The sequence below is a fragment of the Palaemon carinicauda genome, chromosome 10 (assembly GCF_036898095.1).
Source record: "Palaemon carinicauda isolate YSFRI2023 chromosome 10, ASM3689809v2, whole genome shotgun sequence".
Lineage (NCBI taxonomy): Eukaryota > Metazoa > Arthropoda > Malacostraca > Decapoda > Palaemonidae > Palaemon > Palaemon carinicauda.
In genome coordinates, this window is record NC_090734.1 from 101,734,350 (window position 1) to 101,744,349 (window position 10,000).

The following is a 10,000-nucleotide window of genomic DNA, read 5'->3' on the forward strand; positions in this document are numbered from 1 at the left end:
ATATATATATATATATATATATATATATATATATATATATATATATATATATATGTATATATATATATATACACACACACATGTAGGACACGGGGATACCAGGTATTGGGTACTATTGGCTACAGGCAGCCTTACATACTTTGATTGAAGCCATACCCATCTTTTACTGAAAGGACCCAACTGGTCATGTGCCAGCATCAATATGTCAAGAACTTCTTCTGGGATTCAACCTTCGAATAACCCTAGGGGAAAATCAATAGGGAAATATACCCATTATAAAAAATGAGGGTTTTTAACAGGTCCCCTCATGAAAGGAAATAATATATAGAATAATTTATTATAATGCTCATAGAAGCATATCAAAGTGCCAGTGATTTTCTTGGATTTTCTGATGAAAATAATAAAATCTATAGTTATAAAATTCACACTCCCAGTGCCCAAGAGTACAACGTCTCATCGTCGAAGGTATTTGATGATCTCTCAAGAGTCAAAAGGGAATATCTTATGCTACGAGAAAAACAAGAATGATTTGAATGGCTATTCTTAAGAATTTCTTGGTATTGGAATGTCAGTGGGGATTTTTTAATAAACTATTAACTTTTGGAGAGTATGTGGTTGTGTCTATGGATTGTGAGAGAGAGAGAGAGAGAGAGAGAGAGAGAGAGAGAGAGAGAGAGAGAGAGAGAGAGAGAGAGAGAGAGAATTATTCCCGCAAGTCATACTTAATTGGTGTAATCCAATCTGACATATTCTGCAACAGAAAAATCATTATCATAATACCTTGGCAACAATTCCCTGAAGCACTTTGGATGTACGGGCTACCGACTACAAAGTATTCCAAAGTATAGAAATGATTTCAAAATACTAAATATATATATTCTGAACAATTCTAAACTATTATAAGAGGTATCTTATAATATTCTGAAATATTATAAGAGACATTTTACAGTATTCTAAAATATCATAGGAGGTATTCTGGTGTATTCTTAAATATCATAACAGGTATTCTGAAGTACTATAAAATATTAAAATAATTATTCTGAAGCACTCTCAAATATCAAAAGAGGTATTCAAAAGTACTCTAAATTATTAAAAGCGATTTACTGCAGAATTCTGAAATATTACACGAGATATTTTACCTTATTCTAGAGGCGTCTCATCCCATCCTCATTATCCTCATTAACTCCCCGGATTACCCAGGTTTAGGTCGATCATAATTGAGTTACCTGTAACTTTAAAGGAGGGTAGATAACTCATTATATTACCTCAGGTAGGAAGATCGTGTTATTCAAGAGTTGGCTTTAGAATGTCCTTACCATTTATACTATCATAAATCTTACTATCATTGCTATTATATTTGTTAATTTGGTTGCATTATCAATGATGACATCTTTCATTACTTAATGATATTGACATTCTCTCATTACTTAATAATATTGGCTTTCTTTTAGAACTAATATTCAAAACAAATAGGTTATTCTTTTTAAAAGGAACAACAATATAAAAGCAAAGTGAAATATACTGTCCATGGTCTTAGAATTTAAGGAGTTAAACGAAAGTAGTTGAAATCCAATGGATGGATATGTATCTATATATTTTTATTGTGTGTAAAAACTATATTCTAAGAGAGAGAGAGAGAGAGAGAGAGAGAGAGAGAGAGAGAGAGAGAGAGAGAGAGAGAGAGAGAGAGAGAGAGAGAGAGGTTTTCCCAATGATGTCAAAAAAATTCCAAACTTGATTCCAGAATTCTTCCTTTGCAAAAGAAAAAGAAAATTTCGTTATAAACCGTTGATTGTAGACTTTCTTTACATTTACATATAATAAAGATCTTTTAATTAGGAGATTTCTCTTTTTTCAATCAGATGTTAATCAATTTTTACTGTTAAGTATTTCTCTTTAAAGTTTTTCTGTTTTATTGAAACCAAACTCATTGATTTTTTTTTTATATAATCCCGGGTACATAGACGAAAATATCACGAGAGTAGTAGTGACTTTGAAGTTTGAAACCTATACAAATAGTGAGAATATTATCATTCATACTTATTATAAAAAAATACATGTGGTTATCGAAAGAAAGGATAAAAGAAGAAACATCGACCCCACATAAAAGTGATAAAAGATGCAGACAAAGAATAAGAAGAAGTAGGACATCCAGAGACAGATAAGCAGGATGTCCTACTTCTTCTTATTCTTTGTCTGCATCTTTTCCACACTTTTATGTGGGGTTGATGTTTCTGGCCCGCGTTCTCCATATACATCGGTCAGGAAGTGTGGGGCAGAGGTAGATGGAAACACTGGCCATAAACATCGACCCCACATAAAAGTGGGAAAAGATGCAGACAAAGAAGAAGAAGAAGTAGGACAACCTGCATATCTGTCTCGGGATGTCCTACTTCTCCTTTTTCTTTGTCTGCATCTTTTCCCACTTCTATGTGTGGTTGATGTTTCTGGCCAGCGTTCTCCATCTACCTCGGTGATGAAGCGTGGGACAGAGGTAGATGGAGAACGCTGGCCAGAAACATCAACCCCACATAAAAGACGGAAAAGAAGGAGACAAAGAAGAAGAAGAAAAAGTAGGACATCCTGCACATATCTTCATTGGGAGGACGTATCTCTCGACGACTTCAATGCCTCCCTCATCTGTGATATCACTACTAGTATACCTAGATCATGGATACTTCTCCCATGCGCTGAAAGCTGTTCCATTTCATTCATGGCGTTTCACATCCCTCGCACAATTCTACTGCATACATGCTGAAAACTATATTCATTAGTTATGGTACTACTAAGGATGCTAAGGCTTCGATCCGTGCCTGTACATCATGCCAAACCTCGGAATTACATCAACACAGGGATTCAGGAGTGGGAACCTTTCCTAATCCTCAGTGGCACTTTACCCACACTCACATCGATGATGTAGGTTCCCTACCCACATCACAGGGACAATAATACCTATAAACCGTCTTTGACCACTCTACTCGTTAGCATGAAGCCATTACAATGGAAACTGCAATGTTTGCCTTATATACAAATGCCTTACACTCAGGATGGATAGCTATATTTCGAATACCTAAGCATATTACTTCCGACAGAGGTACGAGTTTCACCTCTCAATTGTGGACAACATTAGCAAATCTTCTGGGTATCAGCTTTCACCAGAAAACCACATACAACCCAGGTACTTACGGTATGGTTGAACATTTTCCCCGTACTCTCAAAAGTATCTTTGATACACCGCTGAAAGGATGCCAACTGGTTTACTCAGTTTCCCTGGGTTCTCCTGGGACTAATAACCACTCCCAAGGACACACTGGATGCTTGGTCATCTCGAAGGATGTATTTGTGTCTGCGATCTCCTCCAACAATCCCCACCGCCTACATCACATTGTGACGGACCGAGAGAGGGTTGTGAACTCAAAGGCAGGATGCAATCAACTGAGTTGTTTATTAAGGAACACTCTCCTTTATATATAAAACCTCAAGGCAACAGGACATAACAAGTTCGAGAGACAGACAATGTTACAGAGCAAACCCGGAGACATGATCATTCAGGTTCTTTTTAGTGCGAGGGAAGAGCGCAGATACAAGCATAATATATACAAAATAATTATGTACAATTATGTGACATACGGTTGGTACATGCCTCCCCCCATTAAAATTTCATACTGTACATGTTAAATAGGGCGCCTGATCTAGAGAGGCTAACTGTAGGCGGGTCATCTGGCAGAAGATAAGCAGGTTTTAGACGATCAATGGAGACCCAGTCTTCTCTGCCCCGAATGTTTATTAGTAATGCTTTCGGACTGCGTCGTATCACAAGGAAAGGGCCAGTGTAAGGGGTCGTTAGTGGTGGCTTGCTAGTGTCGTTGCGCAGGAACACGTGCATTGCAGAGTGCAAGTCCGTTGGTATGTGATGCTTCGCTGGGGGCTTGTAAGTCTGGCGGCACGGAGTAAATTTTCCCACGACGTGACGTATGCGCTGGAGATCGTCGGAGGAGGTTGTAGAAGGAAAAAATTTGGCAGGGACGATCAACGGGTCGCCATACACCATTTCCGCTGCCGAGACGTTTAGGGCGTCTTTAGGAGTGGTCCTTAGTCCCAGGAGGAGCCAGGGAAGCTGAGTAAACCAGTTGGAATCCTTGCAGCGGGACATCAAAGCTGCTTTGAGGGTGTGATGAAAACGTTCAACCATTCCATTGGCAGCGGGATTGTAGGCCGTTGTCTGATGTAGGGTGATGCCCAGGAGATTCACTAATGACGTCCACAATTGAGAGGCGAAAGTGGTTCCCCTGTCAGAAGTAAAATGCTCAGGGATACCGAATCTTGAAATCCATCCAGAGAGTAAGGCAGATGTACATGAGGCGGACGTTGCAGTTTCCATGGGAATGGCTTCAGGCCAACGAGTGGAGCGGTCGATGACGGTAAACAGGTAACGATGTCCTTGTGATGTGGGTAGGGGGCCTACAACGTCGACGTGAATGTGTGCGAAACGACGCTGAGGTTAAGGAAAGGTGCCCACTCCTGAATCCGTGTGTCGATGTACTTTGGAAGTTTGGCAAGAAGTACAGGCGCGGACCCAATCCTTAGCATCCTTAGAAATGCCGTGCCAAATGAACTTTGCCTTCAGCAGCTGTGCAGTAGAACGGCACGAGGGATGTGAAAGGCCATGAAGGAAAGCAAACACCTGTTGTCACATGGGAGCAGAAATCCAAGGTCGCGGTCTACCAGTACTGACGTCACAAAGGAGGGTGGTGTTGGAGTCTTCGAGGGGAAAGTCTTCCCAACGGAGGGACGTGCAGGATGTCCTACAAGCTTGATACTCTGGATCCTGTAGTTGGGCTTCAGCCAGGGCGTTTTAATCCAATCCCAGTTGAACGGCAGCCAACGTGTTTCTTGACAGGGCATCGGCAACGGGGTTCATTTTCCCAGGGACGTATTGGAGGGTGCAATTGTATTCAGCCACGGCGGAGAGATGTCGCCGTTGACGGGCGGACCAGGCGTCAGACTGTCGAGTGAAGGCGTGCACCAGAGGCATGTGGTCTGTGCAAATGACGAATGGCGTACCTTCTAAGAAATGGCGAAAGTGACGGACAGCCAAGTGCACCGCCAGCAATTCTCGATCGAAGGTAGAATAACCCGATTCTGCCTTGGACAGTTTTCTGCTGAAGAAGACCAATGGGCGGGGCGAGCCTTTGACCACCTGCTCGAGTACTGCACCAATACAACGTCGCTGGCATCGGTGGAGAGAAGGAGAGGGGCGTGTGGGATATGAAAAGTGAGAGCCGCAGCAGTTGATAGGGCCTTCTTTGCATTGCAGAAGGCTGCTTCTTGAAGGGGACCCCACTTCAGGTCCTTTGGCTTGCCCTCGAGGGAGGCGTAGAGGGGAGCAAAAGTGGCGGCAATGGCTGGCAGAAAACGGTGATAATAGTTGATCATGCCCAAGAATTCCTGCAGAGCTTTGACGGTCGAGGGCGCGGGGAAGTTCTGAACGGCTGCTACCTTCTCAGGGAGGGGATGGACTCCTTCAGGAGTGATACGGTGCCCTAAGAACAACACTTCGTTGGCGCCAAAGGTACACTTGTCGTACCGGACTACAAGGCCGTTTTGTTGCAGGCGGTCGAGCACGATGCGCAGGTGACGGAGGTGTTCCTCTTTTGAGGAGGAGAACACAAGTATGTCGTCCACATAACATACACAGAAAGGGAGGTCCCCTAAGATGCCATCCATGAGACGTTGAAACGTTGCCCCAGCATTACGAAGGCCAAAACAGGAGTAATTGAAGGTGTATGTACCAAACGGAGTGGTGATGGCGGTCTTGGGGATGTCTTCTGGGTTCATAGGCACCTGATAATAGCCCTTCAGGAGGTCGAGCGTAGAGAAAACCTTGCTTTGTGCAGGTAGGAGGTCACGTCGGCAATGTTTGCTTGTTCAGGCGCCTGTAATCCCCGCACGGACGGAGGGAGCCGTCTTTCTTCAGAACGATGTGTAAGGGTGACGACCATGGGCTGGAGGCCTTCTGGCAAAGGCCCATTTCCTCCATTTCGGCTAACGTGTGTTTGGCGGCTGCCAATCGTTCCAGTGCCAGACGTCTAAATTTTGCGAAGACTGGGGGTCCCGTCGTCTTGATATGGGGATAAATACCGTACTTGGCAGGGACCGTGGGCGTTTGGCGAAGTTCTGGACGGAAAACTTCCGGGTACGACGTGAGGAGGTGGGTGTAGGCATTCGTGGGTGCGCTGATGTGGAGAGCAAGGTTAGAGGGGGCGGGTTGAAGAGGTGTCGACAAGTACGAGTCTGCGTTGACCAATCATCGGTGGGCGACATCGATCAGAAGGTGGAAATGAGAGAGGAAATCCGCACCGAGGATTGGCATTGTGACGTCAGCAACGAGAAACTTCCAATTGAATTTACCGTTTCTGAACGATAATGTGAGGTTCTCGTAACCGTAGGTGGGTATCGCAGATCCGTTGGCAGCTACAAAGCGGACGTCGGCAGATGTAGACAGACTACGTCGTGACTTGAAGAGTTTCCTTAGCAAAAGAGAACGACAAGCACCTGTGTTTACCAAAAATCGCACGTCTGTTCCTGCATCCTGTAAAAAGAAAAGATTAGAAACATGGGAGGCCACCGCCACAAGCGATGGCCTACTTACACGTTTTTTGGCCACTGACAATCCTTGGCACATTTCTTTGCGGTTGCCCCGAATCTGAAGTGGTAGTAGCAAAACTGCGGCGGATGGGAGGTAGTAAGTGGCTGTAGAAGTCGTTCGTTGGGGCGCGAGCGATTGGTGGGTGGTGGGCGGCTTTGTCGCCGCTTCGGCACGTCACGGGGTAGGCGTGTATGTTCTACGGCATTCATGTCAGCTTCGGTTGGCGTTGAATAGGCATCCTCGTCGTCAGGGGTGGAGGCGTTGATGGAGGTCTGGAAGTTGCTGTCCATAAGGGCGTCGGCTTTGGTCATCAAGTCCTTTATGGCAGCGCATACAGGTTCGGGTAAACGGCGTATCCAAAGGGCACGAAGTAGGTTCACCTCACGAGGAGAGCCGTCTGGGGCAGGTTGAAGGCGAGCGATACTGATCATTTCCCTGAGGGCAAGCGAAGCCCTTTGGTCCCCCAACGGTTGTTGCGAGAGCTGAAAAAGCTTTGCTATACGGGCGGCTGGCGACGGCGAGTACTGCTGCAGAAGGTATGTTTTGAGGGCGTCATACGCTATTGGGGTGTCTCCTTGTTCACAAAGCCAGTCAGATATTTCTGGGAAAGTGTCCTCGGGTATCGCCGCGAGAACATAATCCGCTTTGGTGGTTGAGCGAGTCACGCCCCTGATACGAAACTGGACTTCTGCGCGCTGAAACCAAGCAAACACCTCTCCGCTGGCAAACGATGAAAGTTTGAATGGAGCGGCCGCAGCACCAACTGCCGTAAAGTCAGCCATAGTACCAACGATGAAGGGGCGAAGGGGTGGGGGTGGAAGGCGGTGGGGGAAGAGAGTCGACTTCCGGGGTCACCAATGTGACGGACCGTGAGAGGGTTGTGAACTCAAAGGCAGGATGCAATCAACTGAGTTGTTTATTAAGGAACACTCTCCTTTATATACAAAACCTCAAGGCAACAGGACATAACAAGTTCGAGAGACAGACAATGTTACAGAGCAAAACCGGAGACATGATCATTCAGGTTCTTTTTAGTGCGAGGGAAGAGCGCAGATACAAGCATAATATATACAAAATAATTATGTACAATTGTGTGACGCACGGTTGGTACAACATACAGGGAAAATTTACTCTATGCTTCCAGACATACAAACCCTTAACTAAGCAACGCATACCTACAGATCTGCACTTATCAACACATGTTTTCTTGTGCAACAACATTAGAATGCCCTCATTGACACCCCCTTACATGGGCCCTTTCCTCTTGATCATTCTTACATGCGTGGCAAAGAAGACTGGGTCTCCATTGATTGCCTAAAACCTGCATATCTCCGGCCATAGGAAACGCCTACAGTACACCTCCCAAGAGAAGGGCGTGCTATTTCACATATATGCTTTTTTAGGATGGGAGCCATGTACAGCATGTGTATCACACACTCTCGTACACTCTAACAGTATTTTTGTTTTTTTGTATATTGCCATTATCGCTCTCCCCTTACCCTGATAACTGGTTTATGTCTGTACTGTATTTTCCTGCATAATTGTGTTTGAATTTTTATGCCGTTCTTAAGTGTAATGGGTTTTATATACACTCATGCTGCATCCAAATTAGGTTATTTATATTCGAATGTTCTCTCTATACACGCTTGCTCCATCCAAATTAAGTTAATTATATTCGAATCTTCTCTCAGTCACCTTCTAACGACTCGCTTGGACATAATCCATACTTCACCAGTCTTTGCTTTCTAAATGACCCTATCCTTTATGCATAAGTTCCACTGATGGGAATTTCAATTGAGCTTACATCTCTATGACTTGGCCAATTGCAGGATAAAGGCTGTCTATCAGAGGATCTTCGGAGGTACCTTTTGAGGAGCCTTCCAAGGAATTCTCCGAGGCACCCTTTACGTTAATCGTGTTAAGCGGTTGGTGGAAGACCAGACGTCCACCGGACGAATAATTCGGATCTCAATATCAATGGCAACAGCTTATATCGATTCTGGGTGATCCAATTTGGTAGACAATTAAAACATCCTTTTTTTTTCGTGTAAATCTTTCTATAATTTATTTGTTATATTTTTTTGTTAGAATATTCTATATCACTATTTTTAAATGCTTTCTGGAGTTGATTGCCATTTTACTTTTCTTTTATATAAGGCTCAATTGTAAGAAGTCTTTTTTTTTAGAATTTCGGGAAATTTATTTCAAAAATTTACAATTGGTTGTTCAGAATCTTTTTCTCATCACGTCCTTTTTTTAGATAATACTTTAGATGTTATTTACGAGCTAAAAATTTGTATGTGAAAAAAAGATATCTTCATTATATTGTTTGATATCAAGGGGAAATATTCATGGATTTTTATATTGAAAGCAGGTAATAAAATATCCTACAGATATTTAAAGATATAACAAAGATATGAATAATATTACTATTGGCATTAGGTGGTAGTAAATGAAAGCAAACTGAACATCTAACGATGAAATAACTAAGAAAATTATCAAAAAATCAAAATAAATAGAACCAGTGTTATCCTATTTAAGAAAAGTGGAATCATAAAAAAATTACAATTCAATACCAGTGCACTAAATCGAGAATATTCAGACGGCCATTATATCATAGACGGACAAAAAGGGATATAATTAATGTAAATTGATTTCCAGGGATTTTCTTCCCATGTCTCCCTTTCAGAGTTGAGTAAGCATATGCCACCCTATTAATTCGAAACAAATGTGAACGATGCATTCAAAGGTTTTTTTCAATTAACATACAACAATTACGTTTACAATGTTGAATAATTTCTCTGGGTTTATAATGTATAAAAGTAGGTCGGTAATTTTGGCTTAACATTTAACTTTATAGATAAAAAACGTTTTGTTATCGTAAACATGATTTTGCCAAAGAAAGTTGAATTTTCAGAAAGTTTCTCAATGCCTCTCTATTACAAATTTTTATATGGTAAACAAAAACTCAACAGTACGTTAACTGGTACATATCAGTTAAATTAATCACAGACGACTGCTAAGAAATCGATTTCATCTAGCTAGTAGTTTTTGGTATACAATCATAAAAATGATTAGATGGCTTGAAAATCTAACCCATCAATAAATAGGAAAACAAATATTCCATAATTCTTTAGTATACAGATGAAGTATTATCGTTTTAAACATTTCCCAGAAATGAGAAAAAAAAATATCTATTAATAAGACAAACTAATGTTTTTTTTTTATATGAACTGACTTCCACAGAAAATATTTCTAAAGATATTGTGTCCTAAATAAACGAAGAAAAAAAATTATTGATTACAATTTAAACAGCAACAGAACTTGACGAGATAATATCTCTAGGAGTCT